Here is a 24,908-nt window from a genome sequence, read left to right as displayed (position 1 = left end):
TATCATTAATAACTAAAGGACTAGGAAGTCCTTTGCTCTGCAAAATGCCAAATTTCTCCATAAAATCATTAATTTCTTCTTGTATGTTCTGGCATCTCCTTTCCAAATTCTGCATGAGAGACCTTTTGGTCAATACTTTCTTGACTTCTAGAATAGTCCCTGTTCTATCTTCAATGCCCAACTCTTCTAGTTGGTACTTATTTTTGCTATTCAAAAAAATTATTAGCATCATGGCTTCCTCAGGCTTTCTTCCTAATTCTTCCTTAATTCTCTGGATTTCTTTGAGAGCTACTTTTACCAAATCAATTTGTTCAAAGATTATTTGTATTGATGGCCAAGCATCATTTATTGACAGAGTGATGTTGGTCAAAAGAATTTTCCTAATGTCTAATAAGGGCTTGTCAAAGGTGAGGTCCTTCTCTAGTGATTTCACCTACTGAGCTAATCCTTTATTCTCCCTCACCTTTTCAACAAAATTAATTTTGGAAAGATCATATTTCTGTTCTAAGGTAACAAATTGTTCTTTTACCTTTTGAAATTCTGAGACTTGGAGCTTCATCTCCTCCATTGACTTTATTAATTCTTTTGTGCTTAAACCTGAAGTACCTGCCTGTGTTGTTTCTGTTGTTGTTGTTCCTGTAATTACTTTTGTTGTGACTAAGGGGACATTTGGTGCCAGAGTTGTTCCAAGTGTTGAGGGGACTACAGTGGAAACCACTGGTATCACATTTGGAGGCTGAGAGGTCAACTCTCCCTGCTTGCTCTTCAGTGATTTTTCTAACTCTTGCTCAGTCTCCTTCAACTGTTCATTAAGCTTTAGGACTAAGTCCATAAGCTCTTCTTCAAATTTCTTTTGGACAACTTCTGCAGTTTGTGGGTGTCTTGTTGGTGGTAACTTTAGCTGCTTTCTCAAGGTAGCTATGTCTTCATCTTTTTTCTTTATTAAGGCCTCTGCTGCCTTTACATCCTTTGGGTTATGACCCAATCCAATCACTAACTCCTCCAAAGATTTAATTATGTTGTCTTTAGCCTGTGAGGAGGCTTTTTCCAGCTGTAGTTGGGCAGTTGTATTATTTAAAGAATTTTCTAATCTTTGGGCCATCATGGCTTTACTAGTCAATGTTGAATACACCATTTCCCCTGTCTGTTTGTGTAACTCAATCTGGTCCAGGGGATGAATGTCCTTTGCCATGACCTCAAAATCTGTTTGAAGGTAATCTGCAATTGTTTGAGGCTGTTGTACTTTGGGCTTGAAGAAGCTCATTTGCATTTTTCCCTCCTTGATGTCATAGGTTGACATCAACCTATTCTGATTGGTGGGTGCCATTTTTAAATACTAATTGTAGACCTGGATCCTCAATGGCTCATTCTTAGCCTTTATTTCTTTGAATTTCTTTTTAATATCCAGGTTCTCATTTCCTAGGGGCCTGAAGGATGACACTTCAACACTTTGTTGTCTCTCCAGCTCCTGTCTCTGTGAGCTAGAAGGTGTCCCACCTGCTGGGAAAGTTTGATGACTGTCTACACCTTCTTTTCTTTGACTCTCTATAGTATCTTCAAAAAAATCATCTTCTGAAAGAGGATTTAGCCTGTGCCTCTTAGCACCAGGCTATTCTAATGGTCCACCGGCACGGGTAGCTACTTCCCTGTCTCTCTTTTTGTTTCTTTCCTCATTCATAGGAGTCTGTAAAATTGGGGGCTCTCCAATATTGACTTGAGTTGGGTGAGCCTCTGTTTGGGCCTACTCCTGAGAAGTTTCAGGCTGCTTAGACATGGTTGATTGTTCTGTTGCCTAAGTGCTAGTCTCTTTTTCCTTTTCTTGTGATGTTTCTGCTAGTGGTGCACTGGTCTCTTGTGAGTGCTTTTGTGAGGTATCAACTGTTGAGGCACTGATCCCTGATGTTGACTTTTGAGAAGTCTCAAAATATACCTGTCTAAAAGAATCCAGGTCAAGTGTTTTTTCAAGATCCTTCATTACATTTTCTATATCAACTTGCTCACTATCTGTTTCTACTAGGGTTTCTTCCCTCCATTCATCCATATTAGCAAATTGTTCAATCTTTGGGATTCTGTGATGCAAGTATGGTGATAGTATGTTTTTCATCCTTCTATCACAGATGAAACTATGAGGGTCATATGGAGTCCAACTAAAACTTTTGTTTAATTTCAGATCATCTTCTAAGATTCGTTCTGCTTCTCTCCATGCTTCCCTAGTGTTGCAGATAAATGGGCCTAAGTGATCCTTGATCCTGAGTTGTGCTTTCTTCTTGGCCTTAGTAAAATGTATCAAATCTGAGTATATCATATGTCTATAATATTCCAATGCAAACAGTCTCATTGGAACATACCTAGGTATCTTGAATGGGGAAAGCTCACACCCATATACCCTGATTTCTATGTGATTTTGGTATAAATACCAATCACCCACTCTGCACTGCTTAGAGAGTTGAAGGATCCTCTTGATATCATCATTAATCTTGGGAGGGAAATTTCCTGTCAGCAAGGTGGTCACTGGGTGGACAAACTGATCAATGAACTCATTATAGGAATAAGGGCAAGCAAAAGTTTTATGGAAGATGGAAGTCCAAAAGATGACAGACCTTGGATTACCCTTAGTATCAAGTTTTTTGACAGAAAATGGGAATTTCTCTGATTGGTGATAGAGGATGAGGTGATATATGAAGGTGGAGTACTTAAAAAGTTTCTCATTCTCTAGTCTCATGAACTGGTCATGAATTTTCTCAGCAATATAAGACGCATAATCATACTTCACAGCAGGAGGTTGTCCTGGGTTAAAGATAGTCATTAACACTAGGGTTAATTCATCTACATATTCACTAGTGTTGAATCCCATGACTGCGAATATCATGTCAACTATGATTTTTCCTATGTCTGTGAATAAAACTGACATATAAGGTGGGGGATCTTTAGTTTGATGTCATGGTAATATGAAAGTCTAACAGAGGCAATTGAGCTCAGCTTGGGATAATTGAGTTTATTTCTCTAGCAAATTTCCAATAGAAATGGGGGTAAGGGCCTGATTGGGATGGAATTGCAGAATCTCGTTGATTGATTCAGCAGTTATTGTGAATAGGACTGTTTGGTTGGGAGACATGACTGCTCTGTGAATGGGGTCATAGTTTGCATGGCATTGATGGATTATATCAGGGAAAACATGGACAAAGGGAAGAAAGTACATTGGGAGATTGGATTCCCACAGTCCCATGGCATCATAGCCATTCAAGTGGTCATCTCGACATTGGCAGAACACTTTGAGGTGGTCTTTATCAGTGGTTAGGTATTTTATTTGGAAATCTTTATCTGCCAGAGGCAGATAGTCCAAATCACAATGAGGAGTGGTAATGGGAGAAACATTTAGGGCTACCAGAGTTTCCATACTGGTTCTTGTGGGTTTCAAGAGGGAGACTAAGGTTTTTTAGGTGGAAATGATGAAATAGCAGGTCTGGGTACTTGAATTTACAAATGTAATAGCAGAATTATGGCAAATTTTGGTTTTTTAACCAATTTGTAGTGAAAACAAGTATTTGCAGGGTTTTCTTGTCGAGGAATTGATAAATACCTGCTTTTGTGGAACGGGCAACAGAATGCAGGTACTGGGCGTAACTGGATAGCTCTAAGTGGCGTCGGATACGAAGTTTGGAGTAGGTTGGCGGCTGAAAACTCAAGCTGGTTGACCTTGACATATTGTTTGCATGGGCGTATAGGTTTACAGAATAAAACAATGAAAATGACTTGTTTTGTTTTAAATACAAAGTCAAGGTTTGCTGGGTTTTGGGATTTGGACGGGTGACGTCAATGGCAAATGACATGATGTTTTGTGGTTTAGTTTGGATGTGGTAAGTGGTTTATATCGCACCACTTATGGGGAAGGGGTGGTATTTGGCCTCGAGCCAGCAATTCCATAGACTGCTTGACGCGTGGCGGAGGCACTGTATACAAAACCACTTTACGATCGCGTGCTAACGTGCGGTTGCAAAGGGTCGTGTGATATGCACAACAGCCATCAGATCTTGGGGACTTGATCAGATGACTGTCGGGGATATGAAGTGATGGGGATTTAATGAAGGTGGGCCCGATATATTTAAGGACTAATTAATCATATCAGGGGTGACGGGATTGGACGAGGAGGCTGTTAATTAACCGTGAGGGTTAATTAATCCCTTTTTTAATGTGGTGGGGGTCAGGGCTATTAATTAGTTATGGATTAACTAATTAATCCCTATTTACAATGGATTATGGTTATATTTTAACCAAAGGGGCGGGATATTAATATTTCGGGTTTTTTAATATAGTTACAATAATACGGGATCGGGTAAGTTTTATAGGGGATTTATATATTAATATGTTAATAGTCAATATGACATTATGAAATGGAAAAGCGCTAAGTATAAAACATTTGAAGTGTGTATTTAAACTTAGGCTAAGGTGAAAAAGAGGGTTTTTGTGGAAATATTTTAGTTTTCCTAAGTAAAATAGGATTTTACTTAGGAAAAAACTTATCAAGGGAATGAATGATTTTTATGAAGGGGTATGATGATTAATGAATGGTCTTAAGTACTTAGGCTTTATAAATTATTGGGCTAAGGGTCCAGTCCCTCCAGAAGTCAGAGAAATGCTCTGAGCCCCTCTAATTTGATAGATACCTTGGTACTTAGGGGAAATTAGTGAAAATTTAGGGAAAATGAATAGGGGAGTTAATTATTCTGACTTTTCTTGCTTGATATGTCTTTCATGTACTACCTGCCTTTGCCTCATGATGAAAATAAAAGATTTACACATTTACACTTATCATTCATCACCTGTTATTCTGCAACCATCATCTACCTACCCTACTTACTTTAACCTAGCATTTTTACTTCTTTATTAGGGTGCACTTAGACTGGCAAACCCTTATGAAACTTTCTTTTCTTTTACATGGCAATGCCTATCTAAGTCTACACTTATTACATCCAAGGGCTCAGATTAAACTATTGAGCTCCTTTTTCACTCTACCTATCTACTTATCTGCCAAGATTACACTGTTTGGTCAGATCTTTATTCTCTATTTCTACAACATGAAATTGAAATATGAACTAGCCAAGTTTAAACTGTTTGAATATTCATAAATTGTGGCATAAGTGACAAGTTGCACACAATTGTTTATTATACAAAGTGAAAAAGTAGTGGGATTTAGACTTGCACACTTTCCTTGCCCTTTCTTTTTGTTGGGGTTCATTTTCTTTCATTTTTTGACCATATTTGATTCTTTTCACCCTTTGATTTTTCTTTTAGGATATACCCTCTTTACATTTTTTAAATTTTTTGATTTTTTACAAATATGGAAAACCTTTGCAACAAGTAAACGTATGAGCATATTACATAGTTCATCAAGTCAATCATGATATCTGACACCTATTGGTATAGGGGCATAACACATCAGCAAAGACAGAATGCAAGGTGAAGGTAAGAAGCTAAAACCAATAAGGTATGGACCTTTCAAGATACTTGATAAAATTGGTGAAAATGCTTTTCGCCTTGATTTTCCAACTTATATGCAGATCTATTTAGTCGTTAATGCAGAAAACTTGAGATTGTCTAAACCTTCATTTATTGAAGATCCTGAAGAGCAAAGTCAATTGCCTTCTACTGAGAATATGTTGCCTGAATATCTCAATGAGTTACAGGAAGACACAATTATGGACAGGAAGGTGAGAACTATGCATCGAGGGGATGTTGAGTACCTGAGAGTAGGACTCAAAGGTTTAAATCCAAGCAAAGCACGATGGATAGAAGTTAAACAAGTGAGGGAGCTATACCCTCACTTGATCGATGCCTAAAACCAACTTTTGGTGGTCCAAAAAATTTTCAGTGGGAAGGTGTGATCCAAAATGGATCCTAAACCCTCTAAACCTTTAAGTATTCAAATATCCGAAAACACTATCGCATGGAAAAATACTAAGGAATGGTGGAAAACAGAGTTAAACAAAGAATGAAGTCTTGTTGAACCAGAGTCGTTGGATCGGACAGATCAACGGTCCAGATCAAATTGGCAGATCGCATCGGCGGACGTCAGCCAGGCATATCGGCGCTAACCCTGAGTGAGTTGCGACTGCGATCCAACAATATAACGTGGACCGTCGGATCGGCGCACAGATCAATGGCAGAGACCACGTATATCGCATCACAGATTTAAAAAGGAAGGACTTACCGCAGGCCATAGACACAAGTGATATGCGATATTGCGATAGAATGGCGGACTCGAAAGGTTTATAAATGCGACCTTATGTTATTTTAGTTTCGAGGTAAATGGTATTTCGGGCAGACTTCAGGTGGTAAGCGGTATTGGAGAGGCTCCACCCGATTCCATACACACGGCCGACACGTAGCACACCGCAGGAGAGAGAAAACTGCCTTTTCGGGCAGGTAATCTCTGTGTAAGTGGGCCGCCTGAAATGATTGTCAGCCATGGATTATCGATCACTGATCGGACGGTGGACGATGAACGAGCTATTTTATGGAGCCGACGGGGTTATAGATGTGGCACTATAAAATTTGAAATCCGCTAAGCAACGTTTTGTCGGGTTTTTCAATGTATTCTTTGTATTTCTTTATATTTCCGATAAAATGAAATAAGGCCCAAATATGTATTATATCAGGGGATTTGTGCGGAGGAAAACCAAATGGTTGGTTTCACTGTGCCTGCCAATCCTTCCATTTCTACAATAAATTGTTCTTGTACCTTAAGCATTTTGCAATGAGTGTTTAACGCTCGACAAGGAGATGAAAGGACAAAGGCCATGAGGCAGAGAGCCCGAAAAGGAAGGTGAACGGACAAGGCCGAGGGGCTTAAAATCCACTCAATGGCAGAGATAGAGGAGGGGAACCAGTTGCTCAGAGACAAAGAGTTAAGGAAAACGCAGCTACGAACAATTGATCAAAGGCACTAAGAGGGAGAGTCTATGTACTCTTTAGACTCGAGGTTTTTCGAGTGAAATCCCTGTGTAATATCACTGTTGTTGTGTAATGGCTCTGATTGAGCTCACACCTATAAACTCTTCTCTTGAAGAAATAATATAGAGGTCGACACTGAAAGCTAGACCAAGAGATGTAGCCACGAAGTCTGGTGAACTCCTTCATTATTTGTTGTGTTGATGTGTGTGTTTGTTATGTTTTCTAACTGCTCATTTCCTATATTATTCGCAATCTTTTCGATCTGTTACACTAAGTAATATAGGCATTCCTGCACATGAGTCTGTAATACCTTAATATTGATTTAAGATCTCATTTTCAAATCAGCTCGTGTGTTCCCTTTCCATCCAAGTATTGTTACATGTTGCCAAGGGGCGCACTCATATCAACACACTGGTGTTAGAACCTCTCGTGCACCTTCCTTGACTCATTACAGCGGTCACACCCTTGCTACTAACAGACTTATCTTGCTTGCCTCTGTGTGAAATCGCGGTCAAGGCATTACCATACAACCCACTGCTAGGACTCCTACACCAAACGGTCTGAGGTCTAATTGGGACTTCTTACCGGGGAGATCCCCTTGACATGTTGGCAGGTCTAGCACCGTCAACATTTATGGTGCTAGAAGGAGGGCCTGATGACAAGTTGTGTCCTCTCATCCAGTTTTGAGCCTTTGCATACATTTCATGGATTCTTGCACTCTTCTCCCTCCGTGATGTTTCTCAAACTGTGAAGATGTCTCCATCAAGGGGGAGCTTTTCGATCTCTTGTCCACTTACACGTATGATGGTGAAGGCGAAGTGGCCTAGATTGAGTACTTACATGCCTTTCTTTCCATGCTTCATGAGGAAGACGGGTGTTCTAACAAACAGGCCAGCTTGCTGCTTGCACACACACTTCACGAATCTCCACGCCAATGGTTGCTCAGTCTTCCGGCTAACAGCGTACACTCACTTGAGCACTTATGTGATCTCATTGAAGACACTTTCTATCATTTTGATCCAAACTATCTTGACTGAAAATTGTTATAGCAATGGAAGGCTCTGCATGAATCAGTTATATATTTTTGGCAGCGCTTCTGTGACTTGCAATTTCAAGCTCTGAAGAGCCAGATGAAATTCGCCTATCTTTGGGATCATTCGGGTATTTCATTAAGAAATATCTCGTCCCAAGAAGAAGCTTGAGATCAAGCCTCTCTCAACATTCTTTATTGAGGGAGCTGCGCAATCTCATGTGGATGCAGTCATTGTCTCGACTGACTGTCTGCCTCCCCTTCATTTAACAGCTCTACCACTACCAAGTGATGTCGAGGATCATGCTCACACACTTGGTCATCTTTCACATCCTCCCAAAATCACTTCACTCAATTTTCGTGCAGATTTGGTTGTGAGTCCTTCAAGTTCTCATATGCATTATGTTCTACGACCTCCGTCTTCGCACTCGGGTGTTCCTCCGGATGATACTGTCTTGTGTTCGACCATTCCAAACTCCTCACTTATTGTGAATGAGGAAAAAGCCACTAACGGAGTTGTTGTTGCACAACCAACATGTGTTTTCATTCATGAAGAGTATGAGTGGGAGCTTGACCATTAACACTTGGCAAAGGATGACTCTCTTCCATTTGATCCCCCTTCGTTCTTTCCTAACATCTTTGGTGAACCTACCATGCATGATTTCGCATATGTGTATTCGTCCATGGATGCACCCATTGTTGATCACTCGCAGGACTCGCCGAATGTTGATCACTCGCAAGACTCGCCGAATGTTGGTCCATAAGTTATTCGTTGAAAATCCACTTGATCTTTGTCTAGTCAATTTAATGTCTTAAATTGCTCTACATAAATTATCAATCCAGGTATCGTAAACTGATGAAGTGTTGTGCACCATATGTGCTTAGTTAACCTTTTTCTTACTTCGTTGTTTTATAGATTTTATTTTGTTTTGGGGTTTTGTTTTTTTTGGTTTCCTAAAGTGTCTAATGCAAATGGAAATCCTATTCTATGGTCTTAAGAATACTTTTAAAGGACAAGTATGGATGTAGATTTCAAGACAAAGTCTATGTCCCTAATGGTAACTTCCAAAACTTAGCACTTCAAAAGATCTTAAAACATGTTATTGATGGAATTAGTACTTAAACAAAAGTGTAAATATGCAGCTACTTCAATCAAAATAGAATGCAACAACCAATCAATGAGCTAGTGACTATGAAACCCAGTATCCTTGCTGCTGTATAAAAAGAAAACTGAACTTAAAGCAATTCAAAAACTGTAAGCAAAGTAAACTAAATCATATTACATCAACTCATATTCTGACCCCTCACCATTCGACTCGCTCTGGCTATAGGAGGTAATCATAAACAAATTGAGCAATCTGATATCTAATTTGCATAAAATGAAACTAATATTAAACTACACATTCATACTTCAATCCCTCACCATTCGACTCGCTCTGGCTATAGGAGGTAACTGAAAATGACATGAGAAATTCAATAACTAACTTGCAGAAAAATAAACTAATATCAAACTACACATTCATACTTCAATCCCTCACCATTTGAGTCGCTCTCGCTATAGGAGGTAACTGAAAATGACATGAGCAATTCAATAACTAACTTGCAGAAAAATAAAATAATATCAAACTACGCATTCATACTTCAATCCCTCACCATTTGAGTCGCTCTGGCTATAGGAGGTAACTGAAAATGACATTAGCAGTCTAATATCTATCTTGCAGAAAAGTAAATGAACAAAACAAAACTGAAATAAATAACAATGTTGGAATTAGAACTCTAAAAATAAATCAGCAGAAGGACAAGATGATTCCATCATGTCATTAGTCATTAAAAAGCTATGCGCATTACTAATCTACAATCAACCGGTTGAACACACTTGCATGAATTAAAATTTCATGAATGAAAAATCTAATCTATCAAACTTGAAAGCAATCAAATGACATAATGAAATCAAAGCAAAATTTACAAAATGAAATCTACTCTACCTTACATTCTAATATGCTCCATGACATCTACTTCACATCTCCTTCCATTTTGAGAACATCAAAGCTTTATTCAAATTCTTCAAAATTACAAAGTACAACAAAGTTCTCCAAAGCTTTCAAAAGCCATCAAGGAAGAACTACAAACTCCAAGCTAGAGAACTCACAAGCTAAAATACTTAAGAACTAACAAATGAAGGAGAGAGATCTCCTATTTATACAAAAAGATGAGAAGCCATCTCATTAATGAGAGTCCATGAATTTCTCCCTCTACCTCTAGCGTCCTAATCAAAATAGGAACTGATAAGACACATGTCTTCTTAGAGTTACAATACAATTAGGAGATGTGACACATATCCTCATGATCCCATGATTCTTTCCACTCAAATTCGAATTTGGCCTTAGAGTGCCACATAAGAGTCTTCTAGAAGCCTCCTTTCAACCTACACATGTCAACAATCTCAACCCATTTGTTAGGTATAAGCATATGCACATTATTTTCTAATTTTTAACCACAAATTCACTTAAAAGGCTTAGAATTAATAAATATTGGAAAAACATAAATGTGGCCCAATGATAATGAAAGTGGGATGAATGTGGTGACATAGTAGTGAAATGGAGGTGAAATGGAGGTGATATAATGGACATAATAGTGAAAGTGTAATGGAAATGAATGACATTTTCAAGACTCAACAATCTTTCATCTGTCTTTTCTAGAAACACAAAGGATGAGTTTGTTCACTTTTCATCTACCCCTCTATTTGATTCATATGATCATGAGGATGTCGATGAATTCATTGATTTTTCTATTCATGGTAGTCGTGATCCATTTGTTACCATATTTTATCACGATCATAACTCTATCACAGTTGATCCTTTGAAGCCACCGGTTTATGATGATCTATCTGATGATGAAGTTGAAACACCCAAGACCGTCGAGGCACTTTAGCCCGAGCTGATGGTTATGTCAAGTCCTCACTCTCTTGGGGTTAGTCTCACTTTTGATCATGAAACTGTTCAATCACCTCAGGCTCATCATCACTCATCTGTATGCATTGAAGATCAATCTCACACACAAATCATACTTCCTCCACTCAAACCGCACGATCCCATCGCTCATGCGTTGGAGGAATCTTACATTGCAAGCACTCGTTCGTGACGTAATTTATCTATGTTTCTTTCATTTGCTTCCATGTCACAGTGAAGAGTATGCTTATGTTTCAAAGTTGCACATAGTGTCACACAACACTATGATAAGTCCATGGACTGCTCATCATGCACTTGTACTCACTTATGTCCTATGGGAACTTTGAAACATGAAGTGTGGTTTTCTTCATTGTTATATCTTTCTTTCTTGTTGGTTCACACAACTGGGTTGCTCGTGAACCAAGCCTTCACCAACATGGGTTAACCAATGCATCGGTGGCTGCATTGGAAATATCACTTCACATGATCAGGCCCATGCATCGTTAGTGTAGTAGTAGGAGTAGTGTTCACTTTCAGTTGTCTGCTTGCATGCTTGTTTGCTTACATGCTTTGTTTGTTTGTTTTTTGCTTGATTGTTTGCTTACTTTCTTTGCTTTCACTTTTGCTTCTGCTCTTGCTTCGCTTGTTTCATTTAGTTTGCTCGTTTTGTTCGTTGGTTAGTTTCGCATGAAACCACGTATGACTCTTGAAACGAGTTGGGTGAAGTACAAGAGGGCTTGTACATCTATCACTACTTGGTTATCTGTCATCTTTCCTTTGTATGAAGAGATTGTTACTTTTAGTCCATGATACGTCAAAGGAAAATACATATTGTTCGAAGTGAACCTTGGTGAAAACACAACACTTGCGCGCTAACTAGTGTCACCTTCTCTAGTTGGTTGTTTTTGGGTTAACCCTTGTCAACTCACTCAAGTAGAGTAAGGTGGGGAGGGGAACCTTAACAGGAATGTTAGAGATATAATAAACTACTTCTCTGCTAGAACAACCTCTTCTGCCCTCAATAAGTCGAGATCCTTCTTCTGCCTCTGAAATGAATAAGTGCTATGAACAGTTGAAAAAATGAATAAGCCAAAAGAAGAGAAAGGCTTCCTGCACAGGGAGGTGATGCAAGTAACTCCGCCGGGGTACTGACCAAGTTTACTGGCAGCGGAGCCATGCTTGTGTTCCTATGTGACTCCATCGGGGTCCTGTCTAGGCCTGCTGGCAACGGAGCAACACTAGAGATGAAACTAATACTCTGATGACTATACTGCTTGTGCAACAATATACCCCTCAACCCCAATCAAAACAACTGTGTTTCCTTGGTTTGGAATGTGTGTCAATCGACCAAGAGTTTGGCAGATGCTACATCTTACAATAAAACTAGTGTGAAACCAATATGAGTTGAGAACTGAACAATACTTTCGGAGCTTTTAGACTTTCTTTTCACGAACAAGGTCCATTCACAGAGTTGGATTTATACCAGTGTGTTTCCAAGTGTTGTAGTGGCTATAACCACCCTCCAAAATTTTTCCTTAACTTTGTTTTGGAGCCTCCCTACCAAATTTTCACAATAGCTTGTCTTTCTTCGTCAAGTTCACAAGCTTCAGTGTTTTTCTTGCACAAAGGCAGTCGTTGGATCATAGCTTGATGCATTCCCCTCACAGGTGGTAAAGCTGGATGTTGAGTAGCTCGCCCAAGAAATTGCACAATTCTGGAGGGAAACCAGCCTTCCCTCCAGAAATTGCGCAATCCTGACTAGCAGTCTGTTGGGCTCTAGAATTGTGCAATTCTGGCAGTCAACACTCACAGTGAAAATTGTGCAATTTTCCTGAGCAGGGCTGCTCAGCTAAATATTTGCACAAACCTGGGCAACAATCAGCTGCTCTGCCCAGAAATTACGCAAATCTCCTGGGCAGCCAGCCCAGCTCCCAGCTAGAAATGTGAATTTTCTCCCAGCAGTCGAGCAGTCTCTTGCATGTGCAGCTGAGTTGACCGATTCCCTCTGAGATAGAGCAAAACTAGCTTTCATGCATGGGTTACTTCTCCCAAGGCGTCATGCAAAGGCATCCCTTGTTTCAGGGATCTATATTTAGCAGTGTTAGGTTACATGCAAGGATCATTTCAGAAACCTCCCACCAAGTGTCGCTTTCCCTAGATTTGTGGCATGCGCGTCACAAACTCGATGTTATCAAAACTCATCATTTGAATGTCGTAGAGCTCATTCCTCACATCAACCTTGCAGCTCTGACGTCCCGCATCATATCTAGGAACTGTCGGGACATTCAACTCAGTTGTTTTGGGGTAAGCCAACCTTCCATGCCTTGTGTTGCATTTCTGTCGCTTTTTGTGTATTCACTTGTGTGAGTGTTGTTTGCTTGATTTTGATGAGCCCCAAAAATGGACTATTATTTGGGCTCATTCAACCTCCTAAGTTGACTTAATCCACCATTCTCATTAGTTTATTGCATGTTTTTTATTATATTTATGTTAATAGAGTGAATTTGGTTAGTCATTATGCCAACAAGTCTAATGGGTGCTTTGTGTAGCCTCTTTGGTCAACTTGGAGACAAAATTGAAGGTCTTAATGAGCACTTGGCAGCCAAATTCGTGGGAGAACAAGCTAGAGGATTTGTAGGAAGGTGTCCCCTTCATTTATGGGCCCTTACCTCGAATTCTCCACCATCAGCTCGGAGTTCAAGGGCCACCGAATCAATCAACACAAGGGCAACCAAGCAAGTCAAGTAGGACTGCTGTTAACTCCAAGTTTTGGGCAGCCGAGTCCCTAAATTTTAGGAGGACTGTTGGGTCCTCAAATTGTATAAATAAGAAGGCTTAAGTCCTCATTTGAGTTAGTCAATTTGGTTAGCCAGTGTAAGCCAGTTTTGGCATGATGTTAGACTCATGATTATTCAATAAAGGCAGGCAGCTTTGGATTCAATTCTGAGTTTTTAAGGGAGCTATAGCTCTCAGGTTAGGGCCCAACCTGAGAGCAATAGACCTCCTCTTCCTTGTATTGTTACTTATTTCCTTTCAGCACTTTATTTCCTTATTTGACATGCATTTGAAAAAACACAGTCTGTTGATTTAATTTCTTTAATGTGATTGATAGGATTAGTTTATGGTTAAAGTGCTTTTAGTTGCTTAGATTAGAGTAGGAGGATTGTAATTCATTAGAGCTCCAAAAAAGGTTGATAGTGCACTCGCTGCCATCTCTGTTTAGAGATTGGGGGTGTGGGCTGTACCAACCACCAAAAAAACGCAGTCTTATGCTTTCATGCAAGCTGCCACACAGTCATTTCAATTGTAGATCCATCCATGCATTCTGCTCTTGAGCACTACTGCTTCGTTCCAACACCATGCACAATTTTTCTCCACACTTTACATTGCTGTTCATTGGGTTAATAACACAGTTAGAATAGGTTGATGGAATTCTCGGTTTTGTGCAAGATATAGAGGATTTGTTTCTTTTACACTGCATAGCATCACTTTATCGTGTTCTTCTTCTTCTCAACCACGCCTGAAGCCACTTGCTCGACCTCTGTTCAGCTCATTAGCCTTCCAACCCTTCTACTTCTCACGTAGCTCCATCTTTTTAACTTTCCCTTGCTTCCTCCCTTCTATCCACCAACCAACTGTACCCACTCTTTCCTCATCTCATATCTCTGTCCCTGAGCCACCACAAACTCCTCTTTCATCTTACCCATCCACCCATACAACCCCTTCACTCCTCCATCACCCAAAACTCCCACTGTAGCACATCCTGTAGAAGTTAGCAGACTTCCTGTAGAAATCCCGAGTTTCCTATAGGATCCCCTGCAGACATCCTGTAGAAGCCTGCAAACTCGGTTGCCGAGCATCTGAACGTTGTGGACTCCTGTGGAATGATGTTAGGGATCCCCTGGAACCTCTCTTGGCCCTCCTGACCTTTGCCAAGCTTTCTTTCCCTTCGCACTACCCCTGCACAGTCAAAACCTAATAAGAAACAAAATCATAATAACTCCAACCACTTAAGCAAAAATATAAAAACATGTTCTTTTCAATAGAAGTAGTTTAAGTTCATGCATTTCACATCATTAGAAGTAATGGCATCATTTCTAGACACTTGCACTCCCACCATTGCATCATAGAGATTAAGCTAGTCAGATTAGGGTTTACTAGGGTTTCCATGTTTTGGTTGGCTTTCAATTCATTCTTGCAAAGTAGGTTAACTTCCTTTGAGATAGCCTTCGTCCATCATTTAGAAAGCTTCTTCTAAGAGCATATAGAAGTTGGCTTGAGCCCTAGCGGACTTGTGCCAGCTGACCAAGTGACAGCTGCGACAAGAGCTAGTACTTGTGCATACAGCACCGTCGCTTCCAAGTTTGTTACGAACTACCGGGTTGATAAAATTAGAGATAGGAAGCTCCAGGAGTTGTAGCATTATTGCTACAATACTGGAGCCCACCATCTTTTTGGCACCGTTGCCGGGGAAGCGTCAGAGTATTGGTGATTGCCGCTTTTCTTCTATTTTCCACTACAATCTTCTGCTAAATAGTTTATTTCATTTCCATTATGCAATTTCATTTATGCAAAAGTAGATTAGCATTTCCTGCTTTCATAGATTAGCATTTCAATTCCGCAATTTCAATTCCGCAAGCGTAGATTAGCATTTCAATTCTGCAAGCGTAGATTAGCATTTCAATTCCGCAAGCGTAGACTAGCATTTCATTCCTGCAATTTCATTTGAGCAAAATAGATTAGTCCTTTCCTGCTTTCATTTCAATTCCGCATTTTCATTTTCGCAAGATAGTTAGTTGCAGTTCAATCTATTTCAGTTTTGCAAGTAGAAGTAGAAAAAAGCAAAAATCAACCAAAAAGATTTCATTTCATGTCTTGTAGGAGTAGAGATAATTTAGAAAAATATTTGCACAACACCCCCCACTGCTTCACACAGCCAACGTTCTCTCTTCTTCGATGGCTGTGATGAAGAAGAACCCCTGGGTGGACATCAAGGCATATTTAAAGAACCTCTAGGGGAGAAGAAGAAGAAAACATTCCTTTGGAGCAAATGGCTACAAGCAGAAATGTTGGGAGCAGTCCCTTGTCCAAAGATGAATTTGAAGATCAGATAGAAGATTTCAAGAGTGATATGAGGCAGTTTCTTGCCATGCAACTGGATACCTTGCGGATCCAACAGAAGCAAGAGGAAGCCAAGAGGGCTTTGGTCATTTTTTGTCCTAGGTGCACTAGAAAGCATCCTAGGAACGAATGTCCATTGTACTCCATAGAAGTGTGTTTTGTCTGTGAAGAATACCATCCTACAGATCAGTGCCCTTCCTTACCCAGATTCAAAGCTGCATATCAGAGAGCCAAAGGAGCCACTGAATCACTCTATTACATGAACCAAAGGAGGCCACATGGACCTAGATCTTACCAGCAGGAACTGCAAGGGACACCTAAGACCTATTATGACCCCTACCAAGCCACTTTCATGCCTTCTTGGGGTCCCCCTGCTCATCCTTCATGGTTCACACCTCCTCCTTGTTCCTTCATAGATCCATATTATGCCCAACCAGTTGCTCATTCATTTCACTCTTATGCTCAGCCACAGCCTCAGTGGAATGCACCTCATCAGGGGTGGAGGCCCCAGTACAACACTCCTCCCACTTCGTTTCCTCCACCACCTGCTCATCCACAACCATCGCCTCCTCCTCCACCAAGGCAACCCCAAATGCCTGCCCAACCACAATGCCATCCACCTCCATCTCAATTACACCCCTCCACTCAGCTACCCGTAGCACCATTTCCAAAACCATGCAATGGAGCAGCTCAACCAAATTGCAAAGCTGAGGCACAACATGTGCAAATGACTCCTTTTGAGCTCAATGATGTTTACCAAAGCTCAGGAAGAGCCTTGCAGAAAAGAGATTATCTTGAAAGCATTGAAGGACGACATCTGGAAAAACAAGATTCAAAAGAGGAGATCAAAGAACCATGGGCTGCACTTGATGAAGAGAAGAGATCAGAATCCGAGATCGAGAGAGTTCCCTCATGGTTATCATCAAATCCTCCATGTGTTCAAGAGAAAGATCAACAAAAAGAGGAAGATCAGAAGGTCATGATAGAAGGTGACATGAAGAATGATCCAGATCAGCAAAAGAACCAAGGATATCAAAGCTATATTGAGATATGGTTTCAGAAGGTCACTAAGTTGCAGCAGTACTTTCTTCCTCAGTTATGTTTGATCCCTTCAAAGCCAGAACATTTGGTCTCTGAGATCTGGATGCCTATCCAAGCATGCATTTCGAGCCTTCACATCATTTTTTCTCTAATCTCGATGTGCACATGGCTCCATTGGAAGTATTCTTATACTTGAAAATGATTTTGTTTTTCAAGTAGGGTAGGGTAGAAAAAAAAAAAAAATGAAAATAAGAGAAAACTAAAAATCTCAGGTGAAAACCTCCTCGGAGGCGCCTTAGATTGGCTCATTGATTGAAAACCTCCATGAGGCGGTCAATGGGTTGGAAAGAAGAGAAAATAAAAAGGCAATAAGATCTTTGGGTGAAAACCTCCCTTGGAGGCGCCCAAGGCAGGCAATTAGGGTGAAAACCTCCATGAGGCGCCCTAGTTGTTTTTCAAAAAAAAAAAGAGAAAAAGAAAAATAAAAATAAAACTAATTTCCATTGGCTAATTGCAGGTTGCAAGAAGGACGTTTCATGACAGGAGGAGCACTCAAATCAAGATCAAAGGAATTTTTCTTGTGCCTTCTACAGGAAGCTCTGTATTTCTACAGGAAACATCCTGTAGAACCTTTGGACGAGCCAAATCCAATTTCAAAAGTGAATCTAATGGTGGGAATCTGTTGATTAGGCCTACAAGCACTTGTGTGTCCATCCCTTGCCTTTATCCATCATTTTTTTCCACCTCCTTGTGCTTCTCATTGTGCTTCTACAGGAACTTCCTGTAGAAATTGTGGGAAACTAGACATGGATTCCAAAAAGTGGTTTGGCGAACATGGTAGCTTCCTCAAGGGTTCAGAAGCCCTCATGAAATCTTCCAACTCCTCCTCCATCATCTCCATACCTGCATCACAGCCCAAGCTCAGTTTTCCCTTCCATGCAAACACTTGCAAAAAGCCTTGAGGCAAAAATCCATAGAACAAAATTTGTTTTTGCCATAACTTGAAAACCATGCATCCATTTGACAAACCGTTTTATGGGGAATTGTACAAGGGTGATGGCAACATGCTTGAGCAGTTTTAGCCAATTCCGGTGCACGGTTTCCAAGAAATCAGCCTCCATCACCATCAGCCATTTTTGCATTTTCTCCATAACCGTGCATCCATTTCAAAACCTGTTTCATGGGGAGATGCACATGAGTGATAGTAGCCTACCCAAGCAGTTTCAGCCGGTTCCGATGCACGGTTTCCGAGAAATCGATCTCTGAAATCTTCAGCCATTTTCCATTTTTCTCGAAATCCGTGCATCCATTGATCACGATTTTTCTATGGGAGATGCATCATGATGATATAAACATGCTCAACAAGTTTCAGATCGATCCGCTTTGCCGTTTGGGAGAAACGGCGAAAACAAGTTCTGGTTCTGTGACAATGCAGCAGCAGCAGCTTGAACGTGCAGATTTGAACGTGGAAACAATTGTCTGATGCTTGGATCCGTCCAGAGGACACCTGCACAGAAAAAAACAGCCATGAATCATCAATCAAGCCACCATGCAACTACATCAGCACATGCATGCAGCAAATGAAGATCAACACATGCGTGCAGCAAAGCAACCACGCACGACTTGCAGGTACGTGACTAAACTTGTTCCTCTGTTTGCATGAATCTAATCTAAGCATTGCATGAATGAATGAGATGGTCGGATTAAAAAAATTGGTGGCCAGCTAACTGGCCACCCTCGTCCAGTTCAAACAGCGCTCGGTGGGTGCAATCGACACGCGTGCTCAGCCATCTTAGGAAGGAAATTGAAAACGGGTAGTGATGGACAGTTAAACTTCAGCGTGCTTGATGGATGAGATTACAAGCAGAGAACAAAAAGTTAAACACTGCAGTGGAGACCAACAGTTTGCATGGGCCAGCACACGTCTCTGCCACCTCGCCACGAATCACGCCTCAATTAAAGTTGCTTGGCTGACTCTCACCATCCACTGATTAATTTTTCCACGTTCTTGACAACAACCAATGCAATACATCCAACCCTGAGACGCTGCAACTTTGATCTTTTTGTTTTGGCTACTTTCTGTGGTGCAGTCATAAACAAGCCTTCCATCATCCAGTCTACTGTCATTCTCTTGTTATCCCAAAAAGACCACCAATTCTCAACTGCTTCAATCCGTGCATGCTGCATTCTCTGTGTGCTTTGACAATTTTTTTTTCAAGTACCTGTGCAACAAAGTGAAAAATGAACAAGTACTCATGGAACTCCATAGACGCTGAAAGATTCAGTTGACTTTGTGCAACACCTTCTTGATAAGTATGACAAAATTATTAGCATGGCATTTAGCAATGATAAAAATTTCCAAAATGCTTTGAATTCATCATTTGAATTCTTTATTAATTTGAATACAATGTCACCAGAATATATTTCTTTGTTTGTTGATGATAAACTTTGGAAGGGTCTAAAAGGAGTCAGCGAAGAGGATGTAGAAGTAATACTTGACAAGGGAAAATTGTTTCAGATGATGCTGAGAGGAGTCTAATTGTGAAATTGAAGACAGAATGTGGTTATCAGTTCACTTCGAAGTTGGAAGGTATGTTTACAGATATGAAGACTTCCAGGGACACTATGCAAGGCTTCAATACATTGCTGGCTGGCTCCAATGAAGTCAGCGAAGAGCCTACTTTGGCCGTGCAAGTTCTCACAACAGGTTCATGGCCAACACAGCCAGGTGCATGTTGCAACCTGCCCACAGAAATCTGGGCTGTGTGTGAAAGGTTTAGGGGATACTATCTCAACACACACACTGGTCGGAGATTGACATGGCAGACTAACATGGGAACTGCAGACCTAAAAGCAACCTTTGGTAAATCTAGGAAACATGAACTTAATGTTTCCACTTATCAGATGTGTATTCTAATGCTGTTTAATTCAGCAGATTGTCTGAGCTATAAAGAAATTGAACAGGCAACAGATATCCTAGCTGCAGACCTCAAAAGGTGCTATTGAATGAATCGATGTAGAATGTCAAGCCCCACTTGCATACAGCCTTATCCATTCTTTTGATGTTTCCACAGCCTCAATTTCATTTGTCTTCCAGTGTTTTGCAATGTTTTCAGAAAGAGGGTCATCTGGATTTGGTGCACTTAACAGTGCTTGCATACTCAGTAAAACTGTTCGAATTTGCAATACTGGACTCCACTTGATGGAGATCAAAGAGATGCAGTTGAAGGATATGTCCTATGATCAAGGATCTCAGCATACAATTTATATTGGCCTGCATACCTCAGTATGAACTGTAATTTGATATCTCTCAATGGGTATTTGAAATAAAATTCCACGGTTGCAATCACAGTTTAGACACACATGGAGATCTAACCTTCAGGTAGACTTCATGGATATGATAAAGAAGCAACAGTGAGGGTCTCAATGATGATGTAACAAACACAAGAAAGACCACCACAGAAGGAACAGGTAGAGGAATGAGGGAAAAGGACAAGCTGTTGAGGCCAAAGCAGGGGGTGGTAAAATAACACAAATGCCAAGGGCACCATTTCTTCCATATGATTGCATATACTTGTGCACTCATAACAAGGTTGAGGATTCACTAAGAAAAGCAGCAGACAGTGAGGAAGAAGAGCAGAAGGGCGAGAAGACGAAGGCTGCCACAGCCAAGCTGAAAGGAAAAGCACCCTCAGCCAAGCAGGCTAAGACAGTGCCGACTGTTTCTACAGGAAGACAGAGAACTGTTAGCAGACTGTTTCTACAGGAAGACAGAGAACTGTTAGCAGACTGTTTCTACAGGAAGACAGAGAATTGTTTCTACAGGAAGGTTGAAAAGAGGGAAGCCAAAGGAGAAATCAGCCGAGATGTTAGCCAAAGAAGCCACCAGGGCCATCAAAGACGAGGAGAGAGATTGGTTGCTCAGAGGATGAGCAACACTTTCAGTAGGGGGGTGATGATGAGCCCCAAAAATGGACAATTATTTGGGCTCATTCAACCTCCTAAGTTGACTTAATCCACCATTCTCATTAGTTTATTGCATGTTTTTGATTATATTTATGTTAATAGAGTGAATTTGGTTAGTCATTATGCCAACAAGTCTAATGGGTGCTTTGTGTAGCCTCTTTGGTCAACTTGGAGACAAAATTGAAGGTCTTAATGAGCACTTGGCAGCCAAATTCGTGGGAGAACAAGCTAGAGGATTTGGAGGAAGGTGTCCCCTTCATTTATGGGCCCTTACCTCGAATTCTCCACCATCAGCTCGGAGTTCAAGGGCCACCGAATCAATCAACACAAGGGCAGCCAAGCAAGTCAAGTAGGACTGCTGTTAACTCCAAGTTTTGGGCAGCCGAGTCCCTAAATTTTAGGAGGACTGTTGGGTCCTCAAATTGTATAAATAAGAAGGCTTAAGGCCTCATTTGAGTTAGTCAATTTGGTTAGCCAGTGTAAGCCAGTTTTGGCATGATGTTAGACTCATGATTATTCAATAAAGGCAGGCAGCTTTGGATTCAATTCTGAGTTTTTAAGGGAGCTATAGCTCTCAGGTTAGGGCCCAACCTGAGAGCAATAGACCTCCTCTTCCTTGTATTGTTACTTATTTCCTTTCAGCACTTTATTTCCTTATTTGACATGCATTTGAAAAAACACAGTCTGCTGATTTAATTTCTTTAATGTGATTGATAGGATTAGTTTATGGTTAAAGTGCTTTTAGTTGCTTAGATTAGAGTAGGAGGATTGCAATTCATTAGAGCCCCAAAAAAGGTTGATAGTGCACTCACTGCCATCTCTGTTTAGAGATTGGGGGTGTGGGCTGTACCAACCACCAAAAAAACGCAGTCTTATGCTTTCATGCAAGCTGCCACACAGTCATTTCAATTGTAGATCCATCCATGCATTCTGCTCTTGAGCACTACTGCTTCGTTCCAACACCATGCACGATTTTTCTCCACACTTTACATTGTTGTTCATTGGGTTAATAACACAGTTAGAATAGGTTGATGGAATTCTCGGTTTTGTGCAAGATATAGAGGATTTGTTTCTTTTACACTGCATAGCATCACTTTATCGTGTTCTTCTTCTTCTCAACCACGCCTGAAGCCACTTGCTCGACCTCTGTTCAGCTCATTAGCCTTCCAACCCTTCTACTTCTCACGTAGCTCCATCTTTTTAACTTTCCCTTGCTTCCTCCCTTCTATCCACCAACCAACTGTACCCACTCTTTCCTCATCTCATATCTCTGTCCCTGAGCCATCTCAAGCTCCTCTTTCATCTTACCCATCCACCCATACAACCCCTTCACTCCTCCATCACCCAAAACTCCCACTGTAGCACATCCTGTAGAAGTTAACAGACTTCCTGTAGAAATCCCGAGTTTCCTGTAGGATCCCCTGCAGACATCCTGTAGAAGCCTGCAAACTCGGTTGCCGAGCATCTGAACGTTGTGGACTCCTGTGGAATGATGTTAGGGATCCCCTGGAACCTCTCCTAGCCCTCCTGACCTTTCCCAAGCTTTCTTTCCCTTCGCACTACCCCTGCACAGTCAAAACCTAATAAGAAACAAAATCATAATAACTCCAACCACTTAAGCAAAAATATAAAAACATGTTCTTTTCAATAGAAGTAGTTTAAGTTCATGCATTTCACATCATTAGAAGTAATGGCATCATTTCTAGACACTTGCACTCCCACCATTGCATCATAGAGATTAAGCTAGTCAGATTAGGGTTTACTAGGGTTTCCATGTTTTGGTTGGCTTTCAGTTCATTCTTGCAAAGTAGGTTAATTTCCTTTGAGATAGCCTTCGTCCATCATTTAGAAAGCTTCTTCTGAGAGCATATAGAAGTTGGCTTGAGCCCTAGCAGACTTGTGCCAGTTGACCAAGTGACAGCTGCGACAAGAGCTAGTACTTGTGCATACAGCACCGTCGCTTCCAAGTTTGTTACGAACTACCGGGTTGATAAAATTAGAGATAGGAAGCTCCAGGAGTTGTAGCATTATTGCTACAATACTGGAGCCCACCAGATTTCTTCGAACACTTGTTTTCGTTTACATGTATACTAGCTTGTCCTTGCACTTTTTTAGTTTTCGTTGCTATCTCACTATTGTCACATGCATGAAATTGTTTTGCATGAACGGTCGTTGATTCGGCGACTCGCTTCACCCACGTGCATGTTGATCTATTTACTGAATCTTTCATTCAATGTTTTCATGCACAATCAATCACTTTTTCTTACACTTAGTGTTGCGATGCATTCACTGTCATATTCGCTTTCAGTTGCCCATCAGCGAGCCTGGCCAACCTTGGCCCAAACTCTGCGTTCACTGAGACAACATTGTGCAATTCGGGGAAGGAAGGCTTTGTCTTCCTCTCCAGAAATGTGCATTTCTGCCCAGGAACTATCCTCCAGGACTGTTTTGCGCATTTCTGAGGGACAGTGACTGTTGGCCTAGAAAATTGTGCAATGCAGTCACTGAGCTTGCAGCCATTGCCAGCTGAGATTATGCATTGTGCAATTCCAGCATTCAGCAGCCATACTGGACTGTGCATTGTGCAATTCCAGTAGTCAATCAGTCTCCCAGCAGCCCAGACTGTACCTTTTGTAGTCTTGGTAGTCAGTCTCCCGACCTCCCGGCTGAAATTGCGCAACCTTCATGATCAGTCACACAAATATGTTGCAAGTTAGTTCTCAACTTCATTTTGGTTTTCGACTAACAGATTTTTTGCCATTAGTGTTGCCATGTCTCCAGTTATTACAGGTGTTCATTTGCCTCTCAGTAGTGTAGGTACAATGGTTTCCAAGAACGCAGAGTCAAAGACATTGTTCAGAGCACACTTGGAGATGCAGTCGATCAAATGTCTATGAGCTTGCCTACTTACGAAGATATCAAGTTGTTCATAGACAAGGACATCAAGATATGATAGCAGCAGCATCACAATGAGCATCATCATGAACAACCGTTGATGATAGCATACTAAATGCAATGAATGCAAAAGGAAGGTTGTTGACAACACAGAGGTGGAACAAAGTTGCAAGCTCAAGTAGATCCACTGATGATGAAAGAAACTTTGGAGACTCAGGCTATGAGGTGATGGCGCGACATAAAAATCGTACGAAGACCTAGAATGGAACAAATAAGGAGTTTCATGTGTTGAAGTAGCAACTCAAGGACGAACATGAAGCTACACAGATAAACGAATGAGTTGCAGCAGAAACAGGAACAACAGTGGTCGCAACATGCACTCACGGATGAAACTGTGCCCATACAAGTTATAGATCTATCCCAGCAGTCGACATGAAGCAAACATGGTGAGTAGTGTTGTTGATCACATGCAAGGGATTCAACAGCATGCATGTCATTATGCACACACATGCGATCCAACCCATTCAACACACTCACCAAGGTGAAAACAAGAAGCAAGTCCAACTAGAGCTGAACATGTATTTCGACAATTTGATGCACATGACCACCAACACACACTTGAAGATCAACACGGACACTATGCATCAGGGTGTTGTCGGTTCAGCCACACCCAAGAAGACCATGCGCATGTTAGCAGATGAGTTGGATGAAGAAGCCATACCAATGCACCAGATGCAACGGAGGCAAGAGTTCACTTCAGCAAGATGTCACCATGGGGTGCATGCACACCATCATGAATGACCAAGCTTGGCATTAGCTCACCACCTTCGCCATCACAAGCATTTCATAGAGTTGGTCTCATCACAACGGATCGAGTGTCAATGATGTCTTGCATCGCTTGCTCAAGACATGTTGTCTCACATGAGTACATGTGCATTGTAATGTAACGTCATGTC

General features: G+C 41.0%; 2 pseudogenes; one reads left to right on the top strand and one right to left on the bottom strand.

The window, feature by feature from the left end:
- Positions 1 to 19,278, bottom strand: part of LOC149229491 (protein disulfide-isomerase pseudogene) — a 66,520-nt pseudogene extending 47,242 nt beyond the window's left edge.
- A 417-nt stretch (positions 19,279 to 19,695) lies between these two features.
- LOC149229490 (cullin-3A pseudogene) lies at positions 19,696 to 20,097 on the top strand (annotated as a pseudogene).
- Positions 20,098 to 24,908: the final 4,811 nt, after the last annotated feature.

This window comes from Pinus tabuliformis, chromosome J (assembly GCF_031772625.1).
Source record: "Pinus tabuliformis cultivar Carrire ecotype Pingquan chromosome J, CPIR1, whole genome shotgun sequence".
Classification (NCBI taxonomy): Eukaryota; Viridiplantae; Streptophyta; class Pinopsida; order Pinales; family Pinaceae; genus Pinus; species Pinus tabuliformis.
This window is presented reverse-complemented; position numbering and strand designations above follow the sequence as displayed.